A 17,274-nucleotide genomic window follows, 5' to 3' on the forward strand; every position below is an offset into this window, starting at 1 on the left:
CTCTGGAGTGTGTGTCCTCCGGTCTTGGACTCTTCCATCGTGGAAACATCCTCTTCACATCCACCCTATCGAGGCCCTTCACCATTTGATAGGTTCCAATGAGGTCACCCCTCATTCTTCTGAATTCAATTGAATACAGCAGGCCCAGAGCCATCAAACACTCTTCACATGACAAGCCATTCAATCCTGGAATCATTTTCATGAACCTCCATTGAACCCTCTCCAGTCTAAGACAAGGAGCCCAAAACTACTCACAGTACTCCAAGTGAGGCCTCACCAGTGCTTTATAAATTCTCAACATTACATCCTTGATTTTATATTCTAGTCCTCTTGAAATGACTGCTAACATTGCATTTTCCTTCCTCACCACTGACTCATCCTACAAATTAACCCTCGGGGAATCCTGCACCAGGACTCCCGTGTCTCTTTTCACCTCAGTTTTTTTTATGTATTTCTCTCCATTTTGAAAATAGTCACCCTTTCATTTCTTCTACCAAAGTGCACGATCAAACACATCCTGATACTATTCCATCCGCCACTTATTTGCCCATTCTCCTAATCTGCCCAAGTCCTTCTGTGGCCTATTTACTTCCTCTAAACTACCTGCCCCTCCACTTAACTTCATATCATCTGCAAAATTTGCAACAAAGCCTACAATTCCATCATCCAAATCGTTGACATATAACGTAAAAACAATTGGTCCCACCACAGACCATTGTGGAACACGACATCACCAGCAGCCAGCTAGAAAAGGCTCCTTTTATTCTCACTCTTTGCCTCAGCTACTGCCTTATCCATGCTAGAATTTTTCCTGTAATACGATGGGCTCATAGCTTGTTAAGCAGCCTCATGTCAGGCACCTTGTCAAAGGCCTTCTGAAAATGTAAGTATACAACATCAATCGATATGTGGAAAATTAAAAATAATCACCTACTCTCACAGACTTGTTTCTTGCAAAAGCCTGTGATCTTTCAACAAATTTGCTCCTCTAAATCTTGTGGGCTATTTATACTATAATCCTATTAAGGTGGTCATACCTTTCCTATTCCTCACTTCCGCCCATAAACCCTCAGTTGACGATCTCACCAGTCTGCCTTGTCTGAGCTGTAGCATTTTCCCTGACTATAATGCCACCCCTTTGCTCTTTAAACCCGACCACTCTGTTGCATCTAAAACAATGGAACCCCAGAACATTGAACTGCCAGTCCAGCCCTTCCTGCAACCAAGTTGCATTAATGTCTACAATGTCATAATTCCACATACTGATCCATGCCCTAAGCTCAACTCATCTGCCTCTCCTACAATATACCTTGCATTGAAATATAGGCAGCTCAGAACGTTAGTCCCACTGTGCTCGACCTTTTGAATTTTCTTACCTTTTTATGTAGGCTTAACAATGTCTTTCTCCACAACCTTTCCACGATCTGCACTGGCACTCTGGCTCCCATCCCCTGCAACTCTTGTTTAAACCCCACCATGCAGCATTAACAAACCTTCCTGCTAGGAAATTAGGCCCCCTTGAGGTCAAGTACAAAACATTCCTTCTGTACGAGTCTCACGTTCCTTGAAAGAGAGCCCAATGATCCAAAAATCTGAAGCCCCCCCTCCTCCACCAACTCATTAGCCATGTGTTAAACTGTATGATCTCCCTGTTTCTGACCTCACTAGCACATGGCACGGGTAGCAATCCTGAGGTCATAACTCTGGAAGTCCTGTCCTTTAACTTGGCACCTAACACCCTGAACTCAGTTTGTGGCACCTTGTCACCCTGCCTACTCATATAATTGGTACTGACGTGAACCATGACCTCTGGCTGCTCATCATCCCACCTAAGAATGCTGTGGACTTGATCCAAGGTGCTGCCGACCCTGACACCCTGGAGGCAACTTTCCGTCTGGGAATCTCATTCTTGTCCACAGGACCTCTAACTCACAAATCCCCTATCACTACAGTTCATCTCTCATCTCTTCTCTCTTCCCCCCCCCCCCCCCCCCACCGAGCCACTTAGCCATTCTCGGTGCCAGAAACCTGCTCATGCAGCTTCTCCCTGATAGGTTGTCCCTCCAACGGTATCCAAACCAGTATACTCATTACTGAGGGGAATGGTCACAGGGGTACTCTGCACTGGCTGCTTATTCCCTTTCTCTCCTGACAGTCACCCAGGCACCTGCCCCTGCCGCTTAGGGGTGACTACCTCTCTGCAGGTCCTATCTCTCACCTTCTCAATCTCCCCTGTGAGCTGAAGGTCATTAAGCTGCAGCTTCAGTTCCCTAACACAGTCCTTAAGGAGCTGCGCTTCATGTAGATGTAGTTATCATGGAGAGTGGAGGTCTCCCAAAGTTTCCACATCTCACACAAGGAGCATGCCACTAACCCTGTACACATTCACAGTGCATCAGCTATGTACTAATAGGAAATAAAACACTTACTTACAGTCTGAGTCTGTGCTTGCCCAAGCCTTTTCTCACTGAAGCCTGTTGAGCCAAAGCCAGACCACTCCAACAATGGCTGCTCTACCTACACCTCTTAATTGGCTAAAACAATGACTCAATCCCGATGAGACTTGCAGTTTTCACATTGCTCCCACCCTGCAAGATGGTACTCTCTCCCTCACTACCTCAAACAGTGACTCACTCCCGACAAGACTTGACTCGCTCTCAATGAGAAGGTGTGATGTGTTGTGTGTTCAGAGATGCTCTTCTGCACACCACTGTTGTAACGTGTGGTTATTTGAGTTACTGTCACCTTCCCGTCAGCTTGAACCAGTCAGGCCATCCTCTGCCCTTCCTCAGTAACAAGATGTTTTTTCCCACAGAACTGCCACTCACTGGATTATTTTTATTGTGTTTTTTGCGTCATTCTTTTTTTGTGGCATGTGAAAATCCCGGTAGTTCAAAGTTTCTGAGATACTCAAACCACCCAGTCTGACACCAACAATCATTCCACAGTCAAAGTCAGTTGGATCACATTTCTTCCCCACTCTGATGTTTGGTCTGATCGACAACCGAACTTGACCGTGTCCACATGCTTTTATGCATTGAGTCACTGCCACTTGATCGACTGATGAGATATTTGCATTAATGATCAGGTGCACCTAATATTTATTGTATACTTTAATAATAAATTTACTTCGAACTTTGAAGGTGTTAAAGACACAGACTTTTAAAATGCAGAGAAATTCCTGAGTTTCAGTGTCTCTGCAGCTGAATGAGACTATCAGTTTTAGAGAAAATTGGTACTCATTCAACTGAGATCAGAATGAGGTGTGATCCGGTTTTTGGTGATGGACACTGCCGATGCTCTTTTAGTGATGGATGCCATTGATGCTCTGTAACAAAAACAATGCAATCTTCTTGTGTTCTAGAAATATTATTTCCATACATCTATTTGGAAACAAATCACATGTGGACTGTTGTATTGAACTTGGGTTTAATTAGCAGAGTTGTGTTAGAAGTGCAGATGGTAAGGATTAATTGTGCCTTAAGGGAAGATATGGACTGGAAGTCTCCACAGGCCTGAGATGTTGCCAAAAGCTTCCACTGGCCTCCACAGCCCAGACGTGGTAGTTTTACAGCAGTTCCGTGGTGGTTCAAGCTTTCTCCTTCTCCTATCCATGTAATCTCAAATAATTACTAACATTTTTGATGTATAGAACAAGGACTCTTCTCCTTCAGTCCATCAGCCCTACTTGGACACAGGCCACCAACACCAGCTCACCAGAATCTTCTGCCCTGGGCCCATCTGTCAGTCTGTCAAGCTGCAGCCGCTTGAAGATTCTCTTCTACCAGGAACGAGGTCTTTGGAGCTTCTGTTGGCATTTCTGTAACTCTTGGATGTTGCGAGCCCCATGCTTGACCCTCCTCCTTTCACAGCTGGGCTTGGGACAATCCATGGCAGAGTTAACAAAAACTCAATATCACCGAATTCATGTGGGAAAAGTTAACTGGGAAAGGAACATATATTTTAGTCTTGTAATTCAAGCTGAAGTTGTAAGAGAATGGACCATGTTATAAGAAGGATCTGTGTAACTTGTGTTATCTGTGATGTGTCTACCCCCAAGTCTACAGATGCTCAGTGAAGAGTATCCTAACTGGTTGCACGACAGCCTGGCATGGAAGCACAAATGCCCAGGAACAGAGGAGTCAAAAAGAATTGGGACACCATGCTGCATAGCAGTTAGTGTGATTCTATTACACCTTGGGGGGATCGGAGTTCAGAGTTCAATTTTGATGCCCTCTGTAAGGAGTTTGTACATTCCTTCCCGTGAGCACATGGGTTTCCTCCGGGTGCTCTGGTTTCTTCCCACTGTCCAGAGGTGTACTACTTAGTAGGTTAATTGGTCATTGTAAATTTTCCTGTGATGAGGCTAGGGTTGTGGGAAGAGTGATTGGTTGGGCCAGAAGGGCTTGTTTCGTGCCATATCACTAAAATAAAATAGCATATCTCCAGAAAGTGGTAGATACAACCCAGTCCATCACAGGCAAGGCTCTTTGGTTGATTTTCCTCTTCTTTCTGCAGGGTATCAACCCAAAAAGCATCCCTTTCTCTCCACCCCCTACTCATGCAGATGCTGCTCAACGCACTGAGTTCCTCCAGCAGTTCATGTTTCCCCAGGATCCTGCATCAGGAGTCTCTTGTCTCCAATCTACCTGAACCTCTTCCCCTCTCCCCTCTCCTCTCTCTCTGGCTCTGTAAACCCCTCCACTTTTTTACCCCACCTGCATCCCAATCTTGCTTACCATCCACGACTGAGTTATAGAGAAGCGTGAATCAGTTTGGACTTTATTCTCTGGAACGTAGGAGACTGAGGGGAGATTTGATAGAGGTATACACAATTATGAGGGGTATAGATGGGGTAAATGCAAGATGTCTTTTTCCACTGAGGTTGGGTCAGACGAGAACTAGAGGTCATGGGTTAAGGGTGAAAGGTGAGATAATTAAGAGGAACCAGGATCTTCACTCAGCATGGTGCAAGTGTAGAGCGAGTTTCCGGCGGAAGTAGTGGATGCAGGTTTGATTTCAACATTTAAAAGAAGTTCAGATACATCCATAGATAGGAGGGTTTTATGAAGGGCTGTGGCCCTGGTGCAGGTCAATAGGACTAGGCAAAATAACAGTTCAGCACAGACTAGATGGGCTGAAGGGCATTTTCTCTGCTGTTGTGCTCTACAACTCTAAGATGGGGTCATCTATGCCTCATATGTTGAAGTGCTTTCCTGAAGCCCTTTTCTCAGTAAGGAACCTTTTGCTAACTGCTCGAACGTTCCCCATGTTGCTGCTAGCAGACTGGCTGATTTGAATGCTAAAGGCTTTGTACCCTTTTGTTAAGTGCGTAACTGCGCTAAATATAGTTTGATGTTCCTTAATACATTTTCCTCAATGTTAAGGCTGGCAACGTCATTTCCAATTCCGTTGTTAAATGTTGCTGCGACTCCTGAGGTGATGAAATGGGTGAGGGGTCTGCAGAGGGTGGAGGGCATGGTGATGTTCACGGGGTGACGTTGAATGGGTTGTGGTGTGCTGTGGACTTCCTAACGTAGGAAGGTGAGTCGAGTTGTGAGCTGTGGTACTGCTTATTATAATTTTCCACCAATCTACTGTTGAGAGAATTTATTAAGATTCAAGATTCGAATTTATTTATCACACACACACAGTGAAATATTTCATCTGTGTTAATAACCAACACCCGAGGATGAGCTGGGGGCAGCCCACAAGTGTCTCCACACATAGCATTCCCGCAATGATCGGCAGAACAACACAGAACACAACAAGCAAAAACCAACAGCAGCAAAACAAGCCCCATTCCTCCCTTCCTCACGCATCTGTACATCTCTGTATGTCCTATCTATCACTCCTTCAGCCTCCCGAAAGATCCGCTCTCAGCCAGTTCCAGCTCCGGTTCCTTGACGCAGATTGTTAGAAGCTGCAGCTGGGTGCACTTCCCGCAGAGACACGGGAGATCTCCCTGCCTTCCCACATCCACTATCCTGCCTGGCATCCCTACTGCTCTAACTGAGTAAATGCAAAGTGTGGGGGTGGCGGGGAGCTCTACCTACAAATTTTTTCTGGCCTTCTGTAGTACAGTAGTAATTTTATGTATTGCACTGTTCTACTGCTGCAAAAAACCCCACAAATTTCATGACATGTAAGTGATGATAAACCTGATTCTGATATAGGTCTCCATTGTGGACTGAGAGTGGGAAGGGGGCAGGGAGAGAGGAATCACGTTTGAGAAAAATGGAAGGAAGAGGGGAGGGAGCAGGAAGCACCAGAGAGATAGTCTGTAATGATTAATAAAGCAGTTGTTTGGAATTGTATAACCTTGTCTGGTGTCTCAGGGCAGGGTGTGCATGCATCCTTGCCATCCCCTGCTCCTGGCATGCGTTCTCTGCCAACCCGCAGTGCTCCACTCTCATCGTTCCAAAAATCTTTTGCTCCTGCCAGATTTACAAACTTGTTCTCCGCACCATGTTGACAAGTACTGTGTTGTGGAGGGGTGGCACAGTACTCAATCTTATGCATATCAAGAAATGCAATAGAATTTAAGTAAATTGTCCATAAATAAAGACTGACAAAGAATGAACCACTGTGCAAAAGCTGCAATGTGCACTTGAGAGGGAACAGCAGAAGTAAGCCAGGTGAACAGCCTGTTTTGGGAAAAGGATGTTTAAACTCTTGTAAAAAGCTAAGATAGTGCTCTAGTGTAATGGTTAACACTAGTCCAAGAGCTCTTGAAGTATGTCAATCAGTTACAATCTTTAATTCTGTTTCCTTGCAGGATTTTTAACTGTGGCCGAAGGATTTGTTTGAATAATGTTCCGGAGCAGAATTGTGTGTTGGATTCAAGCAGACAGTGTGGTTGCTTTTAGGATCCTGACGTGAGTAGATCCTTTCTCCGCATTGCCTTTGTATGCACAGGTTTTTGTAAACCCCAGCACCGTCTCTTCTTAATGGCTGCAGAGTTTAGAAAAATGAGGTAGGATTATATTGAAACATAAGATCTAAGAAGGTATGACCGGGTAGAGGTTGATGTTTCCCATGAGGAAACATTGAATTGAATAGAACTTTATTCTTATTGCTCAGGACAATGAGATTGCAGTGCCACTCTAGTCCATGCAAAATAGATATTTACAGTACATGCAGTACGGCTTAATTTTTTTTTAAATCCCATATTTATATGCAGTAAGTGACCCCAATAGTCTGTAACACTCGCAGACCATCAGCAAGCTGGGGTGTCGCATTATTCCGCTGCACAACAGCCCTCAGGAAGAAGCTGTTTCTCAGTCTTACTGTCTTGGCCAAGATGTTTCTGTATCTCCTACCAGATGGCAGGAGATTGAACAGACAGTGTCTGTGATGGGATGGGTCTTCAATGATGTTCCAAGCACGCCGTAGGCATCGAGAGTTGTACATTGTCTCTACGTCCAGTAGTTGAGTCCCCAGTGGTGTGCTGAGCCATCCCAGTCACCCGTTGGAGCGCTTTGTGATCTGTCTTGCTGCAGCTGGATCCACATTGTTACCCGTTATGTCAGTATGCTCTCTATCATATAAAAGTTGGCCGGCGGTTTTTTGGTCAGACTAGCTCTGCTTAAGCACCTCAGGTGGTATAGTCACTGTTGTGCCTTCCCTACTATCGAGGAGTGTTGACCCACCAAGGGAGCCCCTCGGTGATGTTCATCCCCAAAAACTGAATAGCGGGGCTTGATCGAGACCTCTTGCCTTCCTGAAATCAATTATAATTTCTTTTGTCGTCTTGATGTTGAGTGATTGGTTATGGTTCCTGCACCAATTGGACAGTTACTACACCTCTCTATATGTGGGTTCGATATCGTTTATGATTATGATCATCACAGTGTGTTGTCTGCGAATTTGCAAGAGTCTAGAACTGCCAGACTGGATAACAACTTCTTCCCTCGGGCTGTGAGACTAACGAACACCCAGCCACCACCGAGGTCTGGTCGCTAGGACAGTGAGATGTTTACTGTTTATCTGTGCTGTGCATTACATGCACTTTGAATTATATTTTATTATTTGTGATAATATTTTAGTTTATCTGTTGCGTGGGTACACTGTGGTCTGGAGGAATGTTGTTTAGTTTGCTTGTGTATAGTCGGATGACGATAAACTTGATTTTGAACTTGAGAGTGAGACTGACAAGGCGACACACAGCCACGGAAAGCTGAGGCACCGGGGAATTTTGCCCTGCAGAGAATGGTGAATCCCTGGAGTTCTGTAGCCCTGTGGGTTGTGGAGACTGCATCAGTGGGATGTTGAAAGAGGTGATGGATAAATATTTGAAAGTCTGAATAGCCATGGAAGAATATGAGCCAAGGTCATGATCAAAGAGCAGCCTTGGTCATGTTCAAACTTCAAAATATATATATGTCACCATATACGACCCTGAGATTCCTTTTCTTGTAAGCATTCACTGTAAATACAAAGAAAACAAAAACTGCAAACAAAATAATAAAAACAGGAAAAGCAATGAAGATTGAGAACACAAGTTGCAAAGTCCCTGAGAGTGAGTCCATGGGTTGTGAGGACAGTTCAGTGTTGGGGTGAGTGAAGTTGAATGAAGTTATCTCCTCGGGTTCAAGAGTCTGATGGTTGAGGGGTAATAACTGTTCCTGAACCTAGTAGTGTGGGTCCTGAGGCTCCAGTACCACCTTCCTGATGGCAGCAGTGAGAAGAGAGCATGGCCGGAGTGGTGGAGGTCCCTGATGACGGATGCTGCTTTCCTGCGACAGTGCTCCATGTAGATGTGCACAATGGTGGGGAGGCTTTACCATCCTCGGTTTAGTAATGGGATAGAGTTGATGAAGTGTCCAAACAAAGACTGTGTGCTTTGGGAAGGAGGGAATTATTGAAGCTCTCCTCAATAACCCCTGCCTCCAAGTGCATGAGCACATTCCAGCCTTGGATAAAGCTTTGCTTTTTGTTATTCCTACGTGGGATGTGGACATCAGAGCCAAGGTCAGTGTTTATCAACCTCGAGAAGCTGAGCTTTCGCTGAGCCCTTGTGATGCAGTGCTGTTGGGATTTCAGTCAATGACGATGAAGAGCTGGTGGTAAATTTTCAAGTTAGGTTGGGTTGGGCATTTGTGGCCTTGCACAAGTGAGGCTGCCCCATGTTTTGTGGAGGAATGACCCAACTTGGACACCCAAGCAGGTTTGATGGTTGTCTGCTAGGCTGGTTACTCAATTTTTTTTGTTCTTGGTGTCCAATGCGCACATCACTGATGTCCTTAGATTCAGATTTATTTGTAGTGTGTGTATTGAAACAGACAATGACCCGTCATTTGCACTAACAACCTAAGGCTGAGCTGGGGGCAGTCTGCGAGTGCCAGCATAGCATGCCTGCAAAGTTCAACCCCTTTCCTCCCTCCCACCCACTCAGGCTGCCTTGGTTCTTCCAGAGGACTTGCGGACATGCAGGGTGGGTGTTTGCTCCTGTACCCATCCCATTATACTCCCACCCACCCACTGACCCTCTCGCTACTCCACCTGCTCCTAATCTCACTCCCATCGGTCTCTGCTTGCCTCAGCAGCAGGTCATTGAGAACAGACCATCTGCTGCTGGACAATCCTGACATACCAGCAGCTTTGGGGCTCCTGGTTGTTTGTCTTGGGGTAAGGTAGGTGGGCAGACAGCAGTGCCCTCACCCTCACTCCAGTTCAGTGTGAGAGAATCTCCGGCTGAGATCCAGCCCCATCTATTCCTGAAATTCAAGTTCAAGTCTGTTGTCATCTGACTGTACATGTATACAACCAAGTGAAACTGTGATCCTCCAGTCCACACGCAGCACATGAAACAAAATATTACCACAGTGGTGCACAGCACAGATAAACAGTAAACAGCTCGGTGTCCTGGTGATGAGACGTCTCACAGTGTCATTAGTCTCACAGGCTGAGGTTTCTTAGCTGTTACCCAGACTGACAGTTCTAGTCCCAGTACTCCTGTACCTCCTTCCTGATGACAGGGATTCAAAGAGATTGTGGGATGGGTGGTAGGGATCCTCAACAAGGCTCTCCGAGCCCCTCGTCCGCAATACCCCATAAATGTCACAAATCCAATCAGAATCAGCTTTAATATCAATGGCATATGTTGTGAAGTTGGGGATGGGGTGAAGACCCCAGTGCCTTCCTTGACAGTTTTTTTTTTACTGTCTCTTGTCCTTATTAGTTTGTAGTCTCTAGTTTTTACTGGTCCCTATAGGGATTGGCATCCAACCCATTCAGTTGGGTTGGGAACTCAGCTGCTGGGTAAATAGTGCTGTTGTGCCTGTGTAAATCTGTCCTTGAACACTGACAATCACAGCCATTTATATCTACATCTGAAGTGGTGACCGTGCAGTTCATGAAGTAAGTGAAGCAGACGCTTGGCTTATTGTCTCATGCTTGGGCAGTCACGGTATTGATTTCAAATTCTGTTTCTAAATAAACCACTGAGGCTTTCCCCGGTTTTCTGTCCTAGTCACTGCTCTCGTCAGCGTCTGTCCTGCCTTTTTTAAATAAGAGTATTCACCAATACATCGTTAAAAGCAGTTACTTACCCCAAGCAGTAAGGCTGATCAACACCTCCACTCACTAACCCACCCCTCCACACCCCCAACCACCACTACTTTATCATTTCCTGTCAGTCACCTTATGCAGACACTCCTGTGTTGAGCATCACTTTGTGGACATACCATCAATCTATGTATACAAGTTATCTTATGTATTTATATTTATTGTGTTTTTTTATTATTGTGTTCTTTATCTTATTGTGTTTTTTTGTGGTTCATCAGATTGGGAGTAACAATTATTTTGTTCTCCTTTACTCTTGTGTACTGGAAATGACATTGAACAATCTAGAATAGTGAATGCAGTAATCAGGTCTTCATACACTACAGGTTCAAATCAAACTACAGTGACCATCGACAACACAATTTGATGAAGCTGGCGCATAATTTTAAGATGATTGGATGAAAACGTGGGGTGTCGGAGGTTAAGTTCTTTACACAGAGATTGGTGGGTTGTGGAATGCCCTGCCAGGGGTGGAGGGTTGGTGGTACATATAGAGACATTAGACATACTTAAGAGACTCCGAGGTAGGCACATGGATGATAGAAAAAATGGAAGGCTATGTGGTAGGGAAGGGTTAGATTGATCTTGGAGTAGGTTATGCATTGACACAATGACCTGTAGTATGCTGTAATGCTGCACTCGAGCCCCAATGTCTGTACCGCTGATGCATTAGGTCCACCTTCATGTGTGAATTCCCTCCATCGAGGAATGGTACAGTAGTGTCACGCCATGGGTGGCGTGGACTTTAAAGATCAGATGGCAGGCCACAATAGCACATTCAGTGCAAAGGTGTTTATTGGGTGTGAGATATAAACAAAATAGAAAAAATGTGAAAATATTTGGCAGAGTGTTCTGTGCACACAGCACTCTCTACCTCTGACATCCCCCCTACCCCCTATACCTTCCTGCAAACACCTTAAAACGTGAGCAGTGGAGTCCAAGACCAGGGATCGCAATCTTCAAATATTTTTTAAACTGAGAATCAGCACGGAATTGGCCTGTTGAACCGCACCGCCCAATGATCACCCAATTTAACCCCAGCCTAATCATGGGACGGTTTACAATGACCAATTACTCTACCAGCTGGTATGTCTTTGGACTGTGAGAGGAAACTGGAGCACCTGGAGAAAACATACAAACTCCTTACAGGCAGTGGTGGGAATTGAACCTGGGGTAACCACTACGCTACTGTGCTGCCCACATGGGTCACGTCATTCAGTATAGATAGACCACACAACATAGGAGCAGAATTAGGCTGTTTGGCCCAACGAGTCTGCTGCACTTTTCAATTATGGCTGATTCATTATCCCTCTCCAACCCATTCTACTGCCTTCTCCCCATAACCTTTGACACTCTGACTAATCAAGAACTGTTCAATCTCAATTTTAAATAGACTGAATGACTTGGCCTCTACAGCTATCTGTGGCAATGATTCACCATCCTCTGGCTAAAGAAATTCCTCACCCCATTCTAAAGGGATGTCCCTCTACTCCAAGGTTGTGGCTTCTGGTCCTACATTCTCTCAGGATTGAAAATGTCCTCTCCACATCCATTCTATCTAGGCCTTCCAGTATTTAATGGGTTTTAGTAAAATCCCCTCCTTGTTCTTCTAACTCCAACAAGTACAGCTCTGGAGTCATCAAATGCTCCTCATATGTCAACCCTTTCATTCAGGGGATCGTTATTGTGAACCTCTGGACTCTCCCCAATGCCATTTCTTAAAATAAAGGGCCCAAAACTGCTTACGATACTCCAAGTGCAATCTCAGCATTACATGCTTCTATTTACAGTGTTTACGGTATGTACAGTGCAGGGTACATCAGCTAGAAATCTTGTTAACATTAATAAAAAACATGAGTTTCTGCAGATGCTGGAAAGTGCTGGAGGAACTCAGACAGCATCAATGGAGGGGAATAAACAGCCAGTGTTTTCGGCTGAGATGCACAGTCCTGATGAAGGATGTTGGCTCAAAATGCCTACTGTTTACCCAGTGACTTAGCCTTGTGCAATGAATTCCAGATTCACCACCCTCTAGCTAAAGAAATTCCTCCCCATCTCAGTTCCAAATGGACGTCCTCTATTCTGAGGCTGTGACAAGTAATGTGTATCTGGAGGAGATAGGTGAGGGGAAAGTATTGCCCTGAGAGGAGATCTCGTCTGCTCTGCATACATTCCCTCAAAGAAAGAATTTGTAGAGTGCTTACGAGATGGCTTTTTAGAACTAAGGAAAAGGCAATTCTGGATTGGGTAATGAACCAAATTTGATTAGGGGCTTAAGGTAAAAGAACCCTTAGGAGGCAGTGATCGTAATATGATACAAATCACCCTGTAGTTTGAGAAGGAGAAGGTAAAGTCAGATCCATCAGTATCACAGTGGAGTAAAGGGAATTACAGAGGATTGATAGAGGAGCTGACCAAAGTTAATTGGAAGGGGACACTAGCAGGGATGACAGCAGAGCAGCAATGGCTAGAGTTTCTGGGAGCGATTCAGAAGCCACCGGATAGATACAGATTCACTTCACTGTTCAAGAAGGGAGAGAGGCAGAAGAAAGGAAACTATAGGCCAATTAGCTTGATGTCAATGGTTGGGAAGATGTTGGAGTCGATTATTAAGTATGAAGTTTTGGGGTACTTGGAGGCACATGATAAAATAGGCCATAGTCAGCGTGGTTTCTGAACAGGGAAGTCTTGCCTGACAAACCTGTTGGTATTCTTTGAGAAATAACAAGCAGGACAGACAAAGGAGAATCAGTGGATATTGTTCAATTGGATTTTCAGAAGGTCTTTGATAAGGTGCCACACGTGAGGCTGCTTAACAAGAATAGAGCCTATGGTATTATGAGAAAGATTCTAGCTTGGACATAAGATGGGCTGACTGGCAGGAAACAGAGTGGGAATAAAGGGGCTACCAGTGACTGGAGGTATTCCGCAGGGATTGCTGTTGGAACTGCTTATTTGCATGATGGAATTGATTACTTTATTGCCAAGTGTGTAGGCAGAGGGGCTCAGGTGTTGGCGTGGGGTGGAGCATTTGTCCTCTTTCTGGGTTGGGACGTGCCAGAAGTTTAGTTACCATCTCCTGCAATGCCCCTGAGCACAGGCACCTGTCAAATACCAGAGACCGGGTTGAATTTGTGCCAGAATCAGCTTTATTATCACTGATGTATATCATGAAATTTGTTGTTTTCCAGCAACAGTACAGTACGATACATAAAATATACTATAAGTTGCGATAAACATCATATACAGTATAAATGCTGTACACTGTAGGAATAGATATAATGTAATTTAATTAGATAGCCAGAGATAAAATTAAGTAAGTAATGCAAAATGAGAGCAAAGATATTGAGGTAATGTACATGGGTTCATTGTCCATTCAGAAATCTGGAGGCAGAGGGGAAGAAGCTGTTCCTGAAACACTGAGTGTGTGTCTTCTACCTCCTCCTCGATGGTGGCAATGAGAAGAGGGCATGTCCTGGGTGATGGGGGTCACTAATGAAGGATGTCACCCTCTTGACACATCGCTTATTGAAGACATCCTCGATGCTGGGGGGACTGACTGAGCTTCTAACTTTCTAAAGCCTATTCTGATCCTGTGTAGAGGCCTCTCTGTAGCGATGCAACCAGTCAGAAAGGTCACCATGGTTAGAATGCCGTGAAGTTTGTGGTTTGTGGCAGCAATACAGTGCAATACAAACAATACAAGATGCAATAGGATATGTAAACAAGTAGTACAGAAAGAAAGCAAACTGTTGAAGTATTGGGTACACTTTATTCCATCTACCAAAGTGCACGACCGTACTCTTCCCTATAATACACTCCATCTGCCTCCTCTTTGCCCATTTCCCCCAATTGGTCAAAGTCCTTCACAGACTCCCTGCTTCCTCAACACTATTTGCTCCTCCATTTATCTTCATGGCTGTTCCTGAAACACTGAGTGTGGGTTTCATGCTCCTGTTCCTCCTCCCTGGTGATGGCAATGAGAAGAAGGCGTGTCCTAGGTGGTGAGGGTCCTTAATGATGGGTGCCGGGTGTCTCTGTGAAACAGTAACACAGCTGTTTGAAAGCTGCCGACAGCAGCTGTACAGTGAGCCGACGGCCCTGTGTGTTCCTGCTCCGAATGACGTGCGTGGTATTAAAATGTAATGATAGTGGGAGAGGAATCTGTGACAGTAATTACTCGCTCGTGACATACTTGTGTAAATGAACAAAGACTGTGTGTGACCTCCAGAGGCACGTTATCTGCTGCCAAAACATTCTCTGAAACCACTGAAAAGGCCAGTTTTTCAGTTTATCACAGTTGAACTAAGCATCTATTGACATTAGAAACAGGGCAACGAATCTGAAATCTCTTGCAACCAGTTGGCTTTTGGCTGTCGAACAGAAAAGGTTGGTCTCTTGCAGAAGCCTCCCTAAAATGAGACAGCTGGCTCCATGCTGGGTAATTAATGCTTTGTTTCCCGATTTTTAAATGGCCGAAGCTTTTAGCAGCTTGAGTGTTTTCCTGATTCCTGGAGCCACATGAGGTAAAGTTTTATTTTCCCTTTTGGCGGTTGTCCAGACAGAGACTGCACGCTTGGTTTCTGTCCAACTTCTTTGCATTTCGTTGCCGGAGTGCTCTATCTTTCAGCTAAGAAGGATTTGATTTTATCAATTCGTATGCTAATTATTCCTGTCAAATTATATTAATTATTTTAATGATGAAAAGGACATTTCAGCCCTTTATCAAAGCAGAAAGTAGTACATTCCACTTTTGTTTTGGTGTACACACCTGAATTGTGTAGGGTGTCGGTGTGCGGGTTGGAGGGGGTCCAGAAAAGGATCACAGGAATCATTCCAGGAATGAAAGGATTGAAACATGAGGAACGTGCGATGGCTCTGGGCCTGTATTCACTGGAGTTTAGAAGAATGAGAGGGGATCTCATTGAAACCTATCAATAATTGAAAGGCCCGGAAGAGTGGATGTGGGGAGGATGTTCCCTATAGTGGGGGAGTCTAGGACCAGGGGACACAGATAGAGTGGATGTGGGGAGGATGTTCCCTATAGTGGGGGAGTCTAGGACCAGGGGACACAGATAGAGTGGATATGGAGAGGATGTTCCCTATAGTGGGGGAGTATAGGACCAGGGGACACAGATAGAGTGGATGTGGAGAGGATGTTTCCTATAGTGGGGGAGTCTAGGGCCAGAGGACACAGATAGAGTGGATGTGGGGAGGATGTTCCCTATAGTGGGGGAGTCTAGGACCAGAGGGCACAGATAGAGTGGATGTGGAGAGGATGTTTCCTGTAGTGGGGGAGTCTAGGACCAGAGGACACAGATAGAGTGGATGTGGGGAGGATGTTCCCTATAGTGGGGGAGTCTAGGACAGGCGGACACAGCCTCAGAATAGAGGGATGTCTATTTAGAAAAAGAGGAACTTCTTTAGCCAGAGGTGGAGAATTTGTGGAATTCTTTGCTGCAGACGGCTGCGGAGGCCAAGTTAATGGGTATGTTTACAGTGAAGGTTGATAAGTTCTTGATTAGTCAGGATGTCAAAAGTTACGGGGAGAAGGCAAGAGAATGGAGTTTAGAGGGATGATAAATCGGCCATGATGGAATGACAGGGCAGACTTGATGGCCCAAATGGCCTAATTCTGTTCCTTATCTTGTGTCTCATTTGGTGAGGGAGTGCTATGTGTGAGTGCGCGGCATAGTGGTGACAGCAAGTGCCAAGTGTAGGTATATGAAACAAATTTCACCACGTACTCCTGATGGCCAGTTTATTAGGTACAGGATTGACCTAACGTACTGTGTGCACGTTCATAGTTTTCTGTCGTTGTGGCCCATCCTCTTCAAGGTTCGACATGTTGCTCATTCAGAGATGATCTTCTGCACACCACTGTTGTAACGTGTGGTTATTTGAGTTACTGTCTTCTTCCTGTCAGCTTGAACCAGTCTGGCCATTCTCCTCTGACCTCTCATTAACAAGGCATTTTCACCCACAGAAATGTCGTTCACTGGATGCTTTTGTTTCTCGCACCATTCTCTGTAAACTCCAGAAAATGTTGTGTGTGAAAATCCCAGGATTTTTTGAAATATTCAAATCACTCCATCTGGCACCAGCTATCATTCCACAGTCAAAGTCACTTAGATCACATTTCTTCCCCCATTCTGATGTTTGGTTTGAACAACAACTGAACCTCTTGTTCGTGTCTTCATGCTTTTATGCATTGAGTTGCTGCCACGTGATTGGCTGACTAGGTCTTTGCATTAACGAGCTGATGTAGTGCGGGTGAGTGACGATAAACCGGATTGTGATTCTCGTTCTGACTTGCTCGTTTGAGGAAAGAAGAGGATGGTTTTGGAAGGACTTGCCCTCTGTCAGGACAGACTTTCAGCCTTGCCCGGGTTCAGAACTGCTGGAGTCAAGTGTCTGTTATGAAAGGTGTGGACACTGGCTGAATTTCAATGCTTTGATGGTCTGCATGAGACTGTACACTGTCCTTTGGAAAAGGTGTAGAACAGGCTTCCCAGAATGCTGCTTTGATCAGAGGGACTGGCGCGCAGTGAAATGCATCGTTTTCGCCAAATCAAATGAACAAGGATTGTGCTGCACGTACCTCACCCACAAGTTACTAACCCTAACCTGTACACGTTTGGAGGAATCCAGAGCACCGGGAGAAATCCACACAGTCACAGGAAAAACGTGCAGGCTCTTTCCAGACAG

At 45.1% G+C, this 17,274-nt stretch overlaps 1 long non-coding RNA gene across 3 annotated transcripts in view; it reads left to right on the forward strand.

The window, feature by feature from the left end:
- LOC132382287 (uncharacterized) overlaps window positions 1–17,274 on the forward strand; it is a 53,194-nt gene that overhangs the window by 15,316 nt on the left and 20,604 nt on the right. For 2 of the 3 annotated variants that reach the window (XR_009508271.1, XR_009508272.1), the window contains exon 2: window positions 6,779–6,878. This is a non-coding gene — a long non-coding RNA (uncharacterized LOC132382287). Of the gene's footprint in view, window positions 1–6,778; window positions 6,879–10,892; window positions 12,294–17,274 lie in introns of those variants that run through there. The other variant, XR_009508270.1, reaches the window with a different exon arrangement.

The sequence above is a fragment of the Hypanus sabinus genome, chromosome 27, assembly GCF_030144855.1.
Source record: "Hypanus sabinus isolate sHypSab1 chromosome 27, sHypSab1.hap1, whole genome shotgun sequence".
NCBI lineage: Eukaryota > Metazoa > Chordata > Chondrichthyes > Myliobatiformes > Dasyatidae > Hypanus > Hypanus sabinus.